The sequence below is a fragment of the Leptonychotes weddellii genome, chromosome 4 (assembly GCF_054177405.1).
Source record: "Leptonychotes weddellii isolate Sample4059 chromosome 4, ASM5417740v2, whole genome shotgun sequence".
In the NCBI taxonomy this organism is placed as follows: Eukaryota; Metazoa; Chordata; class Mammalia; order Carnivora; family Phocidae; genus Leptonychotes; species Leptonychotes weddellii.
In genome coordinates, this window is record NC_138372.1 from 125533550 (window position 1) to 125554772 (window position 21223).

General features: G+C 34.9%; 1 protein-coding gene across 13 annotated transcripts in view; it reads left to right on the forward strand.

The window, feature by feature from the left end:
• RALYL (RALY RNA binding protein like) overlaps positions 1–21223 on the forward strand; it is a 658970-nt gene that overhangs the window by 276471 nt on the left and 361276 nt on the right. Inside the window, exon 4 of one of the 13 annotated variants that reach the window (XM_031025013.1) lies at positions 17088–17156. The exons of the other annotated variants lie outside the window; for them this stretch is intronic. The gene's annotated coding sequence lies outside the window, so the exon portion shown is untranslated. The remainder of the gene's footprint in view (positions 1–17087; positions 17157–21223) is intronic. 13 annotated transcript variants of the gene reach the window in all.

Sequence of the window (21223 nt, forward strand, 5' to 3'; positions counted from 1 at the left end):
AACTGGGAACTACTTTTGTTTCCAAAGGAATTGATAGCAATTAATTCACAGATATGTCTTGAGCACATAGGATATGCCCTGCTTGCAATAATAACAATGACTTCTAATTTAACTGTCTAACACATAAGAACTAGTCGACCAGTGGTGCCTAACTCTTGACCCCTTGCTCTTACTGTTGTTAAATAGGCTTTGATTATTAATTATATTTAAATCTATATAAACAATAACATTATTCTGAACTGTTCAAGAGATACCCATATATATAAAATTTGGAATATTATGAAAATCTGAAAAAGATAAAAGAGAAAGGTACACTTTAATTGTATGTAACTCATGACTGTGACTCATCATTATTATCAAAAGGAAACTAAAATGGGTTAGTGATCTTGAGTTTGACTGTACATTTGTGCTTATAATGATCCTGTCTCAGTGAGGGAAAATTGCTTACTTTAAGATCTGTCTGCAGGATTCCCTTAGGAAGACAACTGTCTTTGTTTAGGAATGCACCTTAATGATTGCCTTTTGCTTTGTAATTAAGGACTTGTGTTCACATCCTAAATTGGATAGAAGAAGAAAAACAACTTAAAAGCTTGGTAGGAGAAATTACTCTGTAGAAAAATATACAGGGGATTTTGGGGGATGTAGGCAAATAAGTCAAGAGGAGATGGGGAAAAGAAAGTCAAGAAAAGTAGTGATACGCTAGAGGTTCAACGTAGGAGAGTGCTGGAGTTCTTACTGGTCTTAAAACAGAAGCCATTTTCTGGAGATCCTACGAGAAGGTAGAAGGACCAGTAATAGCAGAAATGACTTTTATATCCCTACAGATTGCTGATTCTGAGCAATAAAGCACAACCATGAAAGTGTGCCCAAGGTAGATTTAATAATCTTGGTTGTAATTAGTTTCCTCTGCAACTGATGGCCTTGTAAAGTGAGGAGCTAGTAAATAAAAGTGTTCAGGGAAAAAGGTTTAAAGTAAGTTGAATATTTCCATATTCCTTTAAAGTTTCTTACATTAGTATAATGTTTGTTTTTAGAGAGAGTGAGTAGGGTGGGTTGGGGGGGGCAGAGGGAGAGTGAGAGAGAGAATCTCAAGCAGGCTCTACACCCAGCATTGAGCCTGGCCAGGGGCTCGATCTCAGGACCCTGAGATCATGACCTGAGCCAAAATCAAGAGCTGGGCACTTAACTGACTGAGCCATGCAAGCACCCCTATATTAGTATGATGTTTAATGTCATCTAAGTTTACAGATCTCCTAACATATTTGCTACAGAATATATGCCAACTATTATGAAGAGCAGACATGGAGTTCAGTGTACCAGCAGAAGGAGCTATAGAAGTCTTGGCCAGAGCAAGGACAATTAGAATCTGAGAACAAACCATTTTTAAGAGATTATTTGTGCCATAAACATTCCAGCACCTCTAAAAGTTTCTTCCTACCCTCCCTACTCATTACATTTATGTCTAAACTCATTATGTACATGAATATGTACAGATTTTTGTGTCAATTATACCTCCATAAAATGATTTTAAGAAAGAGAGAGATATGGCTGTTGTAAATTGTATTTTTCTAAATCTCATTTTTCAGTTGTTCTTTAGATTATATAGAAGTATAATTGCTTTTTGTATGTTGACCCTGCATCCTATAATGCTACAAAATTGAAATATTAGTTTTTGAGATTTTTTGTGACATAAGGATATTTTCCATAAAAATGATGTTGTCTGTGATTAATGACCATTTTACTTCTTGCTTTCCAATCTTTATGCCTCTTATTTTTTTTTTTCTTAGAGTATTGCAAAGGCTAGAAATTCTAGTGTTGAAATAGAAGTGATAATATAAGACTTATTTTTTTTGGCAGGGGCTTCTTCTCAGGGGAATGAGGATTAATATTTCACAACTATGTATGATATAAACTGTAGGTTTTTCTTAGGTGCCTTTTAATAGACTGAGGATGTTCCCTTCTATTCCCACTTTTAATTTTATCATAAAGATATTTTCATCAATGCTCATAGAAGTCCTATTTATAATAAGCAACACCTGGAAGCAATCCAAATATGTATCTACAAGAGAATGAGTGGAAAGTGAATGGATAAAAATAATGGTATATTCATACAACAAAATACTCAACAATAAAAAAGAAAGGAGGGGCGCCTGGCTGGCTCAGTCAGTTATATGTCTGCCTCTTGATTTTGTTTGAGGTTATGATCTCAGGTCTGAGATCTCAGGATGTTAGGGTCCATGCTGGGCGTAGAGCCTGCTTAAGATTCTCTTCCTCTCCTTCTGCCCCTCTCCCCATAGCTTGTGTGCTCGCTCTCTCTCTTAAAAAAAAAAAAAAAAAAAGGAAGGAAATACTGATACTTATACCATCATGGATACATCTTACAGACATTATGCAAAGCATAAGAAGCTAGACAGAAAAGAGTTCATATTACATTCTATTGGTATGATGACCTAGAAATAATTTATTGAATTAGAAGTTAAAAAGATTGAAGAAATAACAAATGTTGGTGAGGATGTGGAGAAAGAAGAACTCTCTACACTGTTGATGGGAACGCAAATTGGTATAGCCACTGTGGAGAACATGGAAACTCTTCAAAATATAAATCATATAAATGCTCTATGATCTAATAATACCACTATTGGCTCTTTACTTAAAGGAAACAAAAACACTAGTTTGAAAAGATATGCACTCTTATGTTTACTGTGCAATTATTTACAACAGCCAAGATATGAAAGCAACCTAAATATCCAGCCACTGATGAATAGATAAAAAAGATGTGATACACGCGCACGCACAAACACACACACACGGAAATATTACACAGCTATTAAAAAGATGAGATCTTGCCATTTGCAGCAACATGAATTCACCTAGAGGGTATTATGCTAAGTGAAATAAGTCAGAGGGGCGCCTGGGTGGCTCAGTCGTTAAGCATCTGACTTTGGCTCAGGTCGTGATCCCAGGGTCCTAGGATCGAGCCCCGCATCGAGCCCCACATCGGGCTCCCTGCTTGGCGGGAAGCCTGCTTCTGCCTCTCTCACTCCCCCTGCTTGTGTTCCCTCTCTCACTGTCTCTCTCTCTCTGTCAAAGAATAAATAAAATCTTTAAAAAAAAGATTTGAAAAAAAAGAAGTCAAAGAAAGACATATCATATGATTTCACTTATCTGTGGAATCTAAAACAGAACAAATGAATAAACAAAAAGCAGAATCAGACCTATAAATGCATAGAACAAAATGATAACTGCCAGAGGGAAGGGGGATTGGAAAATGGGCAAAACTGATGAAGGAGAATAGAAGATACAGGCTGTCAATTATGAAATCAATAAGTGGGAATAAAAGGCACAATAGAGGAAATATAATAAATGATACTATAGAAGTATGGTATGGTGACAGTATGCATGGTAGTTACAATTCTGATGAGCACCGCATAACACAGAGAAGTTGTATCACTGTGTTATACACCTGAAACTAATGTAACGTTGTGTGTCAACTATACTCAACTTTAAAAAAAATTATAGACCAAAAAAAAAATGTTAGCTAGTGGAATTTGACTGGGAATTTACAAGAAAGGAATAAATGAACTGGGTTTTTTGTTTTTGTTTTTGTTTAAATAAACTAAATAAAAAAAGACAGTGACCTCCAAAATAAATAAATACATACATACATACCTGCACATAACTTGATTAATCCAAATTTCCAGTGATATTCAAGTTATTAATATATTTGTAAATTTTCAGGTTCTAATTAAAAATATGCTTAACTATTTAAAGACATATTTTTAAGAACCTGAATTTGGTACTGTGTTATTCGTTCAACTTACTAATACTTGGATTTGAAACTAATCCAGATACAATTAGATATCCTTAGATAATTTCTAGTTTACTTTAAAAAAAAAAAGCATAGTAAATACCTGAGCATTAACCAAAATGGTAACTCTAGGACTTAAAATCTTTGCCTAAATATATTATCAACAAAACAAATCCATTAAATAAAACGGTTCCTTTGATTTAAAGAGGCAGTGTTCTATTTAACAACTGCTTTGCTATTCCCTATACGGAGTAAACAAACATTTAATGTTGGCTAAAGTATAGACTGAACAAAGATAGGAAGGACCAGAATCTAGTCTTCTTTGTTTTTTTAGGATATACTTCATGGAAGAATCTCATACTTTCCCATTGAGAATCTAGATATTGATCACAATCTAGTCCCTTGGAGATTTCCATTTTTAAAAGATAAAAGAATATAGTAGGGTGTTAGAAATGCCCTGTATCTTTTGAGCAGTGTTGTGTGATCGTATACAATTGTCAACCCTCATAATATTGAATATTTAAGTATTTAAGTGTTAATAATACCTAATTTAAAGGGGAAAAAAACATGAACTTTTAAAAAAGGAACTATGTTCTAATATTCTTCTAGAACCTTATATCCAAAACTTGGTAAACTTACTCATTAGTGGATTTTCTTTAGTTAATGTATGCTTACGCTTTACTTTAGTACTTAAGCACTGAAATTAACAAAACCACAGTTAAAAAACAATAAATCGATTGAATCACATTACTGAGAATAAAGGAATAACATCTTTTTTTTTTCCTTTTTTACATTTTCCAAATGAGGTTAAGATAGTATCCCACATTAGATAGCATTTTTGAACAAAAATACACTGTGTAACAAAGTTATTTCTATCTTCAGCCCTATGGCTTGTAGTGAAAGTGCTTTGCTGGTGTGGTTGACTATTTAACACAACCAGTATTATTCTGTTTGTGACTGTTTTGTGCTCATTTATGCTCAAAGAATAGATTTGTTTTTTACTGGTAAATGAACTTTTTATCTGTACTCTTCAGCACCAAGTAGGCACTCTTAAGTTCCATTCAAGTTTTAGCAACCTTAAAAATCTCCATCAGTCCGTAATTGCTACACTCAAGGAGCTGAATAACTCATGAAAAGAGACCAATGGAACATAGGCGTTGTACAGCAAAGAGCTGTGCATGTCAAGAAATATGTTTTTCAATAGTGTTTCACAGCATTTGCTTTTATGTTTAAAATTGCTGTAGAGAACCATGTGTCTGTTTCATCTTCATTTTTGTAGATATAAAATGATCTCTACTAAAGCACTCATGATTAGAAGAATTACATTATAACTAAATAATTTGGTGTGCCATGAAATAAGTTTAATAGCATTTGCACTTTTATCAGAAATAATGACACCCTTGTAAGTCACTGATTCACTATTTAGAAATAAAAGTCCTAAGCAGATTTTCCCAGTGAACATAGCCCTTTGGATTTTATGCTTAGATTGGTAAGATATTTAATACCTTATTTTTCTGCTTTGTGTTGAAATTAACCTCAATGTAAATTATAATAACTTTGTGATTTTTCACTGTACAGTACACTTTTAAAAGATCTTGAGAAAACATAAACCAGAGAATTAAAATAAAATCAGCATGAAATTTAGTATTCATAGAGATTTAGCTTTTAAAATAAAGGTAAAACTATTTGTTCCAATTTCTAATTGCAGATTTCAGTGTTACCTCTAAATGTGATTTTATTTTCCTTTACATCCCTCCATAACATGGTATGATGCTTTGTTAATACTCTAAAAAGGTAGAACTTAAAATTTTTGCTCTGGAGACTAGAGATCAGATTTTCAAACACTGGCATTGATATATCACTTTTTCCTTTCATCTTATTCTTGGGAGGTAGAGTATTAGTTGCCGCTGCATTGTAGACCCTATGAAGTCACTAGACCTCTGAGTGCTTGTGGTCAATCAGGCCATGATGCTGTGACTGATTGATGACTTTCTTAAGATGCTAAAACTCTGAAAATTTTAACATCGCCTTAATAGTCCTCTGCTTTCTATTTAATAATAACACTAATGAATGCAAATCACTTAAATAATGTTCCTTTGTCCTTAAGCTTAATTCTGTCTTATGTAACCACGCAAGGACATCATCAACTCGAGGGTGGGAAATGTAAAAATTGATGAAAAAAGATGAGATGATTAATTGGGAGGGCAGTTATCACCAAGGAAGAACAGAGAGATAGAAGCTATTATATTTTTCAGAATTGTTAAGAGGCAAAACAGACGGGATTGGAATAGAAAGCCATTTCTGAACAAGAGCCTGTCATTTTTATATGCAGTGTCATTTTCCAAGATAGAATATATAGTTTTACTGTGGAGTATTTCATACATTCTTTTATTCATTCACTTCATGTATTTTCGGTTTCTGTCTTAATGTATAAGTTGCCTTTTGAATAGACATTACTGAATTACATCAATTCAGAGACATAAATAAAATAATTTTTCAATTTTTAGTATTTCTTAAATTAAGATCTTTTTAATTTAGCATCTATTTAATGCAGCTTCTCTTTCCAGAAAAACTTTCAATGAGTTGACAGGTTTTCTTGAAATAGCACCTTAGAAATCAAGAAGAGAGGGTCATCCAATAAGCTCATTCATTTAACAAATATTTATCAAGCGCCCGCTCTGCCAGGAATAAGGCTAGATGCTAAGAAAGCTGTAACAAGGACAGAGAAGGTTTCAATCTTCTTAGAGTTCTTGAAGGTAAAGTAAATTATATGTATATATATAAACAATTAAATAAAATACAATCTAGTAAATTACTACTGCAGCATAATGCAGATATATTTAACATGCTATGGAATAACTGAAGAGGAGGTTAATAATTCTGGATGCGCTATTCAGAGGAGAAAGAACTCATCAAGTGGAAGGATACCAGGCAAGGGAAAGAACATATGCCAAGGCAGGGAGGTGTGAAATGTCACGGTGTGTACAGGGAATGATGAGTAGTCTAGTAGAACTATTTCTCTTAAACATGAATAATGAACAGAGCACTTAAAAAGGAAAGAAATATCTTGCAAATCTGTAGTATTGACTCAAATTATTTTTATATTTTTATATACATGCTATTTCTTTTATTCTACAGCAATAAAATTCCCAAACGTGTTTATTCATTAGATGGGAACAAAATTATGAAACCAATTAAAACCTAATTATTAACATTAATTTAAAGTGATATGTGAGTGTTATCTTGGAGCATGGTGAGCAACAACGAAGCAATGAACTAGTTTTTTAACTAGTTTAATCAATGATCTGTGAATTGGATAGGGCAATCAATCTAAGTATATCTTAAAATATGACATTGTTATAATTATGACTAACAATGTCTAGTGTTTTTGAGTGCACATTTTGAATACACACACACACACACACACACACACACTCTACACCAACTTTTTTCCGGCAATGTCTTACTCTCCAAAACTCTTTTACGTAGCTTCACATACATTGTATGGATGGCCTCTTCCTCTCTGGTTGCCCCCCTCAGACATCTTTCCTGACTTTTCCTCTTGTCCTAACTTCCAAATGTTGGGGTTCCATCCTTGGTTCTGTATACTCTATCCTTTGGTAATCTCATTTAGTCTGATGCATTTCATTTTTCTTTATATTCTGGGAACCATTATATTTTTATATCCAATCCAGTCTTGTCTCCCATACTCCAAACTCATATACTAAACTACCTACTTGACATCACCACTTGGGTGGTGAGTAGACATCTCATACTCCACACCTCCAAATCTGAATTTCTGATCTTCTCCCCAGTGTTGTTCCTTTTATAGTCTTTATCATCTCAGTTAATGATAATTCCATTCTTACAAATTATTCAGGACAAAAACCTTGGAGTTTTCATATTTTTTTTTTCTCATCTCAGATCCAAAACCTTCTAGGAGATTAAATGGGGTTAGCTTCAAAATGTATCCAGAATGGGGCGCCAGAGTGGCTCAGTCGGTTAAGCGGCCAACTCTCGATTTCGGCTCAGGTCATGATCTCAGCGTGCTGGGATCGGGCCCCACGGCTGCCTCTGTGCTCAGTGGGGAGTCTGCTCCCTCTCCCTATGCCCCTGTCCCCCCACAAATAAATACACAAATCTTTAAAAAAATGTATCCAGAATGGAGCCTGCTCTCACAGCTTTCAAATGTTATTACTCTTGCCAAGCCACCATGATGCCTTGTCTGTATTTTTGCAATAGCCTCCTGTTCAGTCTTCATTCTTCTGTGCTTACTTTCCTGTAAGCCATCACAATGTATTCTCAAGAAAGCTGCCAGCGTGTTTATTTTATTATGTGAGTTATCATGCCACTCCTCTAATTAAAAAAAGAAGGGCTTTCTTTTTTTTTCTGAGTAAGAGTCAAAATTCTGACAATGGCTTATGAAGCCCCACATGAGCTGCCCCCTAGTTCTTCATGTTACCATGTACGCTGGTAGTGTGTCTAGGATATTTGACGAGTATTAAGACTTTCCTCCTCTATTCAACAAAGCATGCTCGGTAACAATCGTGAAATGAAATGAGTAATCATAAAGGCCAAAAAAGAAACCAAAACAGTGAAATGTTTCTATTATTGAACCTCTTGTGTGTGTAATACATATATCTATACAAGTATATACATATATATATATCATGCCAGTATATATAAAGAATTGAAAAAATAAAACAAGTGTTCAGTACAAAAAAGCATTACTTCTAAATTGTATTAATACATTTTTTGAAAATAAAAAAGAAATATACCAACATTTTAGTTACAACAATAAGTAATAACATTTTGTTTTCTAGTTTTAACTTCTACAAATTTGCAATGACAGTCCAAACTAATTTTCTTTGTATATTCATGCTCAGGAGACAATATAAATGTATTTGTTGGTCTATCTGTGCTCATATTTGGTGAAAGAACACTTTTATTAGTTTTGATTTCAAAAATTTTCACATAAAACAAAAGATATACACAAAAACAGAAGAAATTCTTAACATGAGACTAAATCTGAAAGAACAAAAATTCCATTTCACAATAATTTCCAGAAAATTTACAAATGCATAAAAACAACAAGTAGTTCATTGAATGGCAGAGGGGAAGTAAATCAAATGTGGTTTATTTATACCCATATCATCCATGTTTATATCTAACCTACTGTTTGAGTGCAGAGATATGTAATACCACAGGGGTTGGAGATATGAACTGTGCCTAAAGTGGGTTCGCATGATCTAAAACTTCACAGATGGAAATGAACTCTCTTGAAAGGAATACTTATGGATGGCTCCGAGACTGACAGTATAATAAAATTATGTAAATTAATGTAGAAAAAATTTTTTTTCTTTTTAAAGACAAATTCTAAAACATGACCATTTGCAATAATAAAACATTAAAATTCAAAAATAACCAAAGCAGTTGTTTAGAACTTAGACAGACCAAGAATTTTTTCAGGGAAGGTATTTTTCACTGACACTAGTCAGAATGACCTGCACCCTAGTGTATTTTTCCCATGCTCTAGCCTTGCTAGGCTCCTGGATTATGGGATAATAATAAGAAAACTGAGATTAATGTACTTTAGTAGAATTCTTTGGATACATTTACAGAAGTCAAGCTCTGCTTCGCTGCACTTCTACTTTGGCTGAATTTTTGATATACAATAAATACACTCTGTAACTGGTGGTTGGTTAATACAAGAAAACCTTTAAAGTGTGAAAATATTTCCCAGCCTTTTATATAGGGCAGGGGTCAACAAACTATGGCTCACAGGTCAAATCTGGCCTGCCACTAGTTTTTGTAAATAAAGTTTTATTGGAACACAGCCATGCTGATTCATTTGCCTATTATCTATGGCTACTTTTAAGCTTCGGTGGCAGAATCGAGTAGTTGAAACAAATATCAAATTGGCTGCAAAGCCTGAAATTTTTACCATCTGTCCCTCTACAAAGGAAGTTTGCAAACATCTTCTCTATTACATTTGTGTACAAGAATTGGGTGTTAAACTTTATAATGAATTTATTTATTGAACTGTGTTAATGAGAAACAAAAGCAAATAAAATTGATCTAGTTTGGCTAAGATGTATGCAGCAAGCGATTTACTATCAGAGAAAAGTGTGATTGAGGCAACAGTGTTTTTTAACAGGATTGTGAAGTGAGCAGAGAAAAGATGTTTATATCCATGGAGTGAGATTATGAAACATCAACTCTGCGTTTGCATTAATATTGGAAACAAAGCAGCATTTATAGAGAAAGAATGATTGAAGTGTTAGCATCCGTGCAAGGTAGAGTAACAGGAAATAATTTATCATGAGATGATTTATAGCTTCACTTTACAGAGACAGTTATTTTCATGGTACAAATACTTCATATCTGGAAATGATTGTAACAAATGTGATTTTTTTTTCCCTTCAGCGTAAGTTGTATGACCTGCTTCACAAGTTCAGGGCTACAAATATGGTTGAATATTGTACTTGTCCAATTAAGTGCATGAGTTACCACCTGAACACTTGAGCAAAAAGCTTAATACCAACATTTTGAGGTTTCCTCAACATCCAGAATTGCTATGGGTTTGGAGGCTTGCTTAGTGTCAAGAACATATAGATGGATAGCTGGGAACTCAGGACCCCAGAGGTGCCCATTTCCAAATGCCCCTGGTTCCTGTTGTTGCCCTTGTTCCTGAATATAAAGCTTCAGTCTCCTCTGGGCCCTGGAGGAGCCTCTGAGTCTTGCCTTCTTTCTTCCCAGGAGGCTTCTTGGATTCTTTTTTTTTTTAAAGATTTTATTTATGATTTATTTGAGAGAGAGAATGAGAGACAGAGAGCACGAGAGAGAAGAGGGTCAGAGGGAGAAGCAGACACCCCGCCGAGCAGGGAGCCCGATGCGGGACTCGATCCCAGGACTCCGGGATCTTGACCTGAGCTGAAGGCAGTCGCCTAACCAACTGAGCCACCCAGGCGCCCCGCTTCTTGGATTCTTTAAGTTGAGGTTATTTCTTCCATTCATTTATCTTTACCAAAGGACAATTGGTTGGGGCAGCTTCAGTCAGACTGTGGAAGGCCAAGTTATTCCCTGCTCCCTAGACTCAGAAGGATGATTACTTGCCATACATTTACATGACTGAGAGGGTCACTTAGTTGACTCCTATAAAGAAAATCATTTCCAAGGTCATCTTGTGCCCACCTTGGCAATAAGTGGGCTACAGCTTCTTGTTTCTAAAATAATATTTAACATCTACCTCACAGGTATTAACCTGGAAAAATTCCTGGACCAAGCAGCTTTTAGTTGGTGTTGTAAGGCTTTTCTAGACACTGAAGGCTGGAACTGTCTAATAAGAACCTGCAGTCAATGAGAATAGACAAATCAGTTAAGGCATTTGACTGTAGGAAGAAGGGGGAAAGGAAGTCAGGGGCTACAAGAGGATTTAGAATGAGAATGCACATTTATTTATTTATTATGTGAAGGAAATGGATGTTTTTAAAAATATTTTTTTAGGAAGAAAAATATGAGCTTAATTTAAGATGAGGATAAATTAGAGAGGGAAACTTTTAAGTTTAAGAATGGTAACAGATGGTGGACAATTTTTGTGAAGGGAGCTAGGATTTCTGGAGCATAGGTAGAAGAATCCTGGAAGGATCATTCAAAATGACTTAAATTTACATTCAAATACATTTCTAATGTTCACTCATATTTTTATAGATCTTCATGTAGCGGAAGGATTTAATTTATTTCATGGTGTTTGTAAATAGAACTGAAGACCCCTGGGAGGAGTTATGAGGAATCAAAACTTGGGAGAACTTGGGAAGAATAGTTTTTGTTATTTCCCCTGATATTATATAAGTAATGCATGATAATAACTTTAACACATGAAGGCACGTATGGATAGGAAAGTTTTAAAACTTTCAAGTCCCAGTATAAAAAGTCTTTGTTGCTAACTTTCCATACTGCTTTCTCTATAAATATCCCCATACATACAGGGGAGGTAAATGGCATCACATCATACATGATATTTTCATCACCATAATTTTAAAAATAGCCTTAAAAATGTGGCTCACGTTTCTTTTCTTCATTTCCTTGCACTTTGTTACCTTACCTGTCCCCAACCCAGATAACCACTATTAATGATATCATATGTCTGTCTGAAACTTAGAATCATTTTAGTAGTCTCACTGCCATATTCTACTTTCCTGGGATATAACTGAGGAAATCTTACACTATACCATTATTTCCTTGTAAGTTACTTTGTTTATTTTTGCCTGGATGTCACAAAATTTTCTCTGGAACTTTACTAGGATATGCCTATGTGTACTTTTGGGGGGGGAAAAAAATCTTGCCTGGAACTAGCCTTTTTGTGATGAAAAATTAAATCTTTCTTTAGGAGTTTTTTTTATTATTATCTTTTGGATTTCTGTCTCTTCTTTATGAGTTAATGTGTTTCCCTCTTGTATGTCTTGTATTTGCATTTTCTATCTCCTGGATTTTTCATAACCTTCTCATTGTTCTATTTCCCCTAATTATTTTCATCTTTTTACATGTTTACTGTGTTTTGAGATATACCTTTCTTCTCAGGAGTGAACAACATTTTGTCTTCTAGTTCCTGGAGTTCTTAAGTCTTTATGCTGGATTTTTTATTTAGGGGGGGCTTTTCCTTCTCTCTTTCCTTCTTTCCGTCCATGCACCAAAAGACATGGAGGAAACTTAAGTGCATATAATTAGGTGAAAGAAGCCACTCTGAGGCTACATACTGTCTGATTCCAACCATTTGACATTCTGGAAAAGGCAAAACTGTAGGGGTAGTTTGTTGTTGTTTTTTCCCTTCCTCCCTCACTTCCTCTTTTTCTCCCTTTCTTTCTCCCTCCCTCCCTTCCAACTTTCCTTCCTTTCTTTTTTCCCATTTGAGGAAGCTGTTATCCTTATTTGCCAGTGTTGCTTTACTATGAGCCACTTACTCTAGTACTATTTCCCCCTTTCCCAAGCTCTAAAGTGTGCCTACGGGTCTTTGATGAAGCTTGCAGCAGGTTGAGGTAGTGAAAAGTTTCAAGAGGAAACAAACCAACACAGAAGGTGGATCAGCACTGTCTTCTGCTGCCTGGTAACGTGCCAGCTCATAGGCTCTTTGTCCCTGATTGAGCAGCCTGTAAGCTTTCAGGGCTTTTTGGTCTTGGGGCTTAGACCACTTTCATGCTCAGGGATAGGACAGAACTCAACCTATTTGAGCAGCTTTCAGAGCAGCTCTTACCAAGCCGAGGAGACGTAGCAGGTGCTCCTTTCAGGGAGAGGGTGGCCAGGTTTGGTCATGCAGGATCATGACCTGAGCTGAAGGCAGGTGCTTAACTGACTGAGCCACCCAGGCGTCCCAGTCTATAAATTTTTTTAAAAGATGATTTTTTTTAGAGTGGTTTTAGCTACACAGTGGAATTGAGAGGAAGGTACATAGTTCACATTTTTCCTACCCCCTCGGCCCCCAAACATACATAATCTTCCCTATTATCAACATCTTCTACCAGTGTGATACATTCGTTACTATTAATGGCCTACACTGATGCATTGATAGTTATCCAGGTCCATAGTTTGCATTATGGTTCACTCCTCATGTTGTACGTTCTTTGGATTTGGACAAATATGTAATGACATCCACTGTTATAGTATCATAAAGAGTATTTTCACTGCCCTAAAAATTCTCTGTGCTCCACCTATTCACTACCCTCTCAACCCCTTGAAACCACTAAACTTTTTATTGTCTCTAGAATTTTGCCATTTTCGGAATGTCATATGGTGGGAATCACACAATATGTGATCTTTTCAGAGGGCTTCTCTCACTTAGTAATATCCATTTAAGTTTTCTCCATGTCTTTTCATAACTTGATAGTTGAGTTCTTTTAGAGTTGAATAATATTCCATTATCTGGATGTACCACAGTTTATGATCCACTTGCCTACTAAAAGACACCTTGGTTGTTTCCAAGTTTGTAAGAATGAATAAAACTGCTGTAATATTTTTGTGTGGACATCAAATTTCAACTCCTTTGAGTAAATACCAAGGAACTATGTGCAGATTTTTGTGTGGACATCAAATTTCAACTCCTCTGAGTAAGTACCAAGGAACATGATAACTAGATGGTATGATAAGAGTATGTTGAGTTTCATGAGAAATTACCAGTGTTCCACAGTAGCTGTACCATTTTGCATTCTCACTAGCAATGAATGAGACCTGTTGCTCCATACTCTCACCAGCATTTGATGGTGTTAGTGTTCTGGATTTTGGCCATTCTGATTGGGGAGTAGTCTTAGATTTTTGATGATGATCTCTCATGGATGCCATAGAATCAGTTCCTCAGTTAAGAAGCAAGTAGTCCAAGAACATTATAGCACTTTCCAATTCTATGTCTCTATTTGAGCACTAGATTCAGTCCTTTATTTTTACTTCCTAGATTCTCTTCATTTTACTGCTTTTTGTAAAATTATGAAAAATAATCTTACTTTTTAAAAAAAGACTATATGAGAGAGGGAGAGCATGAGCAGCGGGGGTAGGGACGGAGGGAGAGGGAAAAGCAGACTCCCCACTGAGCAGGGAGCCTGACATGGGGCTTGATCCCAGGACCCTGAGATCAATGACCTGAGCTGAAGGCAGATGCTTAACTGCCTGAGCCACCCAGGTGCCCCCAAATAATCTTATTTTTACAGGCAAAATTTTTCATACAAATAAGGCATTTTTCTAGAAGTCACGCAATTTTATTATAGAATCACTATTTAACTTAGAACTATAAAACCAACTTGTTTTAGAACTCTAACATTGCTACTAGAAAAAAAGTATTAATTTAAGAGAAAGCAAGATTCAAGTATATTGTAGTGAGGCTTTTTTCTCTTCTACCTTTTTAAATTGTAGCGAACACAGATTCACGGTTCAAAAAAAGTAAAAATAAATGATATATAATGAAATGTATTTCATTATAAAACCAGAACAATAATCCCTGCCCTTAGAAGCAACTTCTCTTAAGAAACTTACCATATAATTCAATTGTATACTAAAGCAGAGCTTCTAAGAGATTTGATTACAAAATATTTTTGCAAATATTTATATACTGTATTACATCCATGCTCCAAAAGCAAACAAACAAAAACCTCAATAAATCCTCCTTGCTCTCTGAATTACATTCAGACTCTTTTTGCTTAGCATTTAAAATCTCCACCGTCTGACCTTAATTTATCTTTTCAGCATATCTCCAAAGTACTTTAAATGGATGTATTGTAAGCATCAAACTGAATATTCTATGAAGCTGTTCATGTTTTTTTAATCTGTTGAAATCCCTTCTCTTTAACTCAGCTTTCAAATGCCTTAAGCTCCATAAAGTATACTGGATACCATAAGGAGATTGTGTTTTCCCCTTCTATGAATACTTATAATACAAATGAGTGTATATTAGATAAATGAATGAATACGTCTTTAACAAGGCATTACATATAATAGTTTCTTGTGTTATCTTTATATTTATGGTTATATTTACCCTTTAATAGATTATAAACTTCAGAGGTAAAAACCCTCAAAAGGGTCCCGTTATTATATAATTTCAACACCTACTTAGAGTAAACACAACATACATTTATATTTGACATACACAATAAAGACTAAAATTTTCACTTCAACTCTTCCTTGGGGAGCAAATTTCCCCAAAAAAACTGACCAGCAAATGAGCAAACAGTGCCTGCTTTATATGCCTTTGTTAGGAGCTTCTAAAGTGGTACACAGATTCTGCCTCTTTCTGGGATGACTAGAACAGTTCGGAGAGATACAAAATATTGTGAGACATCAATTTGAAAAGGGTCATTTTGATTTTGTGATGATTTATTAAAAACTATTGATTTTTAAAAATCTGTTTTTAGTACTCACTATTTCTCAATTTATTATTTTTTTTAAATATTCATCAAAAGGGGTGCCTGGGTGGCTCAGTCGTTAGCATCTGCCTTCGGCTCAGATTGTGATCCCGGGGTCCTGGGATCGAGCCCTGCATCGGGCTCCCTGTTCTGCGGAAAGCCTGCTTCTCCCTCTCCCACTCCCCCTGCTTGTATTCTCTCTCTCATTGTCTCTCTGTCAAATAAATAAAATCTTTAAAAAAAATATTCATCAAAAGGTGACATTTTAAAGAAACATACCTTGAAATAAAAATAGGCAATTTCCTAATTTTCTGTATTTGTCTGGCATATGGAAGTTTTTAGGAACAGGTAGCTAATTTATTCATGTAAGGCATATGGTATTTGGAAATTGTTTTAACTCTCTCACTGACCTTTCATTTTCACTTACCGTCACTCTGAAAACTTTACGTAATTATCTTTTTTGTCTAACTTTTTACAATCCTAAAATTAAGCAGAGTTTTGTATTTTTCTCTTCTAAGCTTTGTCTCTTTTTCACTAATATGAGTAGAAGCAAATGCGTAAGGCATCCCTTCAGAAGAAGCAGGGAGGATGGGGAAACTCTGAGTTACCAGTTACTAGTTAGTATTTGGTATTTTGTGTTGAAAGTTAATAGAAGGTTCTGGGGGGGGATGGGTTGGCCTGGTGTTGGGTAATAAAGAGGGCACGTGCTGAATGGAGCACTGGGAGTTATACGCAAACGATGAATCATGGAACACTACATCAAAAATTAATGATGTAATGTATGGTGATTAACATAACATAGTAAAATTTTAAAAAAAGAAAGATAATAGACTTTGAAGATAGACTACTGCACTGCTCACTGACTATATGCTTTTTTAAAATATTTTCTTAATTTGCCCACCTTTTTTTTTTAATTTTATAGAAGTTACAAACATACATAAAAGTAGAGAGAATGAATATAATACATAATAGAATAAGCCCCCATGTATCATTCACCCAACATCACCAGCAATAGTTTTTCATTCTTGTATTATGTACATCTTCCAATTTTTCTGCCAATGTCCAGATTTTAAAACAAGTCTCGACTTGTCATCTTATGTTTAACTATTCAGTGTGAGCCTCTAATGTGCTTTTTAAGAAGTCAGGGACTTCTCTGAGTCTTCATCTGTTTACTAGTAAAATATTTTATATGGTTTAGTGAGATTTAAGATACTTAAAGAAACACAGTGAAAGCACTATGTCTGACACATGTAGGTAAATACTGATGGACTATTATCTGCCTTTTCTACTAGAAAAGTTGCTCTTGTGGTAAAGCAAAGGATTTCAGTTAGCGTGACTATTAATCACCAAACAAAAGCTATACTGAATTCATTATTCTTTTCATTTTGTTATTTTAGGTTTAGCCGTGGTATTCGTTTCTCTTGGGCTATTCAGACTCCAGTCTCTTTTCCGTGCAAACAAGCAAGGTATGGAAGGACTGGTTATATATGGAATGTCAAATATAGTCATGGTCCAACGATTGCAAGCCAGTTAGCTCTATCACCAGGTGTTCAGTTTTGGTTTGGATGACTACATTTGGAATGCTGTAGATTCCCTCAAAAGGAAGTTTGGCAGGATGGACAGGATCTTGTCCCTTTCGGTTTTGTTTCGATGCTTCTGTAGTAATCAACTCATAACCACGGCTTTATTGGCACAGTTCTCTAACCAAGCAAATGAAGCTACTAAGCATATACTTAAATCATTTCAAAAAATAATAGAATTCTCAGAATGAACCTCTTAGTGAAGCAACATTAGATTATCTGTATCTATAAAAAATGTTATATTCTTATATATAAATATCTATGAGTATACATCTAAAAAAAAAAATATATATATATATATATATCCCTGACTTAGATTTTCCAAGAACATTTCAGATCTCATTCAATTGAATCCAAGGTAATATGATTACAGTTTTATCTTCAACTTTCTCCTGTTTTTTGGCATTTATTATAAATAATCAGTGTAGTGTTAGGATAGTTTCAATATTTTTTTCCATGGTGTTATGGCCCCTAAATCCACAAAAATAGAAATCGTCTTCTTGTTTCCACTGGAATTCCCAAAGAAGCCTAACACATGAAAGATAAATGTAAGAATGCAAGTATGCCATCATAATAGCAGCTTGAGTGCTCAATATTCTAATTCAAACTCTGACAAAACTAGACCATGTTTACCACTTAAGCTCATGATCTGAGATGAAGCCTCTTACCATCCATTAAAACCTACATTCACATCTTGAGATCCTACTACTTTCTGGTAGTAGGTAGAGAACTAATAAGTACTGCAGCATGGTATAAAAACTTATCTCTATGATAACCACTCTCAACCTTGCATGTAGAGGTAGAACAAGAGAGAGGGAATCTACAAGGCCTATTGTAAGTCCTGAACCAACTTACTCACTTGGGTCCATAAAAGAAGGAGCTAAGTATGGGTTTATACATTTCACAACATGGTGACTACACCTACTAATAACTGTGGTTTATTAGATGACTCTAAATCAATTCACCGACTTACCTACACTTTCCTGATTTGTACATATGTGTAGAATGGAAAGAGTGGGGTTTGGGTAAGGAAGTTAACTTTCTACCCTTCCTAAATGTTCCAAAGTCTTAAGATTATTTAAGTGGGGATAACATTGTATAGATTATCAGTGTTTTCTTTCTTCTCTTTCATACACACCATTTTAGAAGGGGGAATGAATGATTTTTAAGTTTGCTTATATTTTTGACTAGTAAAGAATCATCTTTCCTATTTGTTAGAAGTCAACATAACTCAGGTGTAATTATCAGGCACCAAGAGCCACGTGATTTTCATGTCACCTCTAGAAGCTAGTATAATGCCCAGATTTATAAATTAGAAATTTATAAAAGAGTTTCATGCTCCAAATGAATAAGCTGTCCTGAGTCTGTGTGTTGTAGACTGAGTATCACCACCCTGGGATATTATTTCCATTATATGGTTAGCTCTTCAAAATTCTAACTACTTTATTGGGCAATATCAAGTCCTTCTTTTCATATTCAATGTCATTTTCTGGGATTGAATTGAATAATAACCATTATTCATAATTCCATTAATTACCTACTTTGACTAAAAAAGCCTCATTGCAGCTGCTAATGGATCTCCTTTCAGGGCTTGTTAACGTGGCACCTCAAATGAAGCACTCAAGATGCACATTTAACCTTCCTAGTATTGAATATGCCCATTAATAATACTTTTAACCTCTGGTGGGGAAAGTAGGAGATGCTGGAATTGATATACATTTATGTTTAATCATCAAAACTTCATAGAGCTCCATAAATTTTGTTCTTGTTCATATCCAAATGGAACTGCCTTTTTTTCAGTATATTCTTTTAAAAGGAATAGGGTAATGATGACATACTTCTCAACAGACTGTTAAAACATATTATGAAAGATATGAAAGTAAACCATGGCCACAATACTCAGAAAGCTGAAATATTATATTTCCTGAGGGGGTAAGACAAACTTTATACAATCCCAAAAGAAAAAGTTCCAAAAATATCCATCATGATAATTATATTCACAGCTTTTTTTTTTTTTTCTTTTCCTTAGCTATGATTAGTGAACTCCTATTTTTTCAGGGGAGAAAAGATTTTTTGCTGATATTTTCTTCTTCTTATGCTACTTTATCTATGCATGCTTCATTAGGCAAAACTTTATTACATATTTACTGTGGGAACAATCTTGTGAATAAAAGCTAGAAATGCAATATGGAGAATATGCAAGCAACTCTCTTTTTTTTCTTTATGGAATTTAATTAAATCAGCTGAAAAAGAGTAAAGACTTTCAAAGCCAATGGAGTGTCAGTATTGTGTGCAGCCTCCAGAATGGTGCAGACCTAGATTTGAAACTTATTTCTACCAAAAGCTACCTAGATCTATCTTAAGTAGGTCACTTTATCTCTGAGTCTCAGTTTCCTGATGTATTTAAAAAGGGTGTATTAATTCCAACCTTATACTTTGTTATCAGGATTGACTGAGATAATTATTTAAAGATGTTAAGAGCATTATGTGATCCCTGACATATAAATGGCTCTCCGGACAACTAACATCTTGGCACACAGTAGGTGGTCAATATGTACCTGCTTAATGATAGAATACAGTATCTTTTCTAGGAAACCAAGACTGAAAGGAAATTTTCAACTTGCCTTTTCACATTGTACAGAATATGTGGGAAAAAATGTAAAGACTTGTTTCTTGCTTGGTGCTTTCCATTGCTGCAGTCTTATGCGTTGAGCGCCTACAAACTTTAGGAAGGTTTTCAGTAACACCATTACTAATCTTCGTTAGTTTCATATTGCCTGCGGTAGAAAAGACTCCAGTAACCGTCCTTGAGATCAGCTTTCTTAAGCGGATCTTACATTGTGGTGGAGGGGCTTATAATGAATTTTTTTAATCTCTTCTTCAAACTAGGTGTTCTTTGCTATTATCAATAAAATACTGGTTTTAAGAAAATAGGAGCAAAAATTAAATTAGTGAATTGTAAGGTTTATTAGCAAATCTTAAAGAAACAAAATGATCACCACAATCAGACTAATATATCCATCACCTCACATAAACATTACTCCCTATTCCAACCTCCCCTCCCCCGTCACAATGTTTATCTACCCTCTTAGCAAATTTCAAGTATATAACACAGTATTGTTAAAATAGCACCATGCTGTTCTTCAGATCCCCAGAATTTATTCTTCTTGCGTAGCTGAAACTTTGTACCTTTTGACCAGCACTTCCCATTTCCCCCTCCATCCAGCCTCTGAAAAACCGCCATCCTACTCTTTACTTCTAGGAGTTTGACTACTTAAGACTCCAAATATAAGTGAGATCATTTCACAATGTTTACATATACCAAAATATCAACTTGTACACCTTAAATATATGCAATTTTTATTTGTCAATTATACCTCAGTAAAGCTGACAAAATAAAATGGGACCCACTGAAAATTATGAATAAGATCTGAGAATTACTTTTTATGTAAATTTTATTTACACACATTACTACCTTTTAATCAGTTAAGCAGTTGCCTATTTAAAGCATTGAATACAGGTAATAGAGACTTGTGCATTATATTCCTGTAATGTGATTTAGGGAGCTCTCCGGCAAGGCAGAGCCAATCAAGAAGGACTTGTGGTGATTCTTTGCATTTTCAAGGAAAAGGCCTAACCTTGGACTTAATTGACAGATCATAAAACCTATTGGCATTTCTTGAGAAACAGCATATCCTCTTGATTTGAGAGTTTATAAATAAGATGATTTTCAAATAATTTCTTTTCTTCTACATCCAAGCTGATCTGAAACAGTAAAAATTTATCACCATGTATGTTTTACTTAAAACAACTCTCAAAAAAACTGAAATACGAGGATTTAAAAAACCCGATTTTCAAAATGTTGCAAATGGCTGCTTTTCAGTATTTTAGAGCTGCAGTATTTACTTTGCAACCTTTTTTTCTGGCCCTTTACTTCACGACATCTGGTAAAC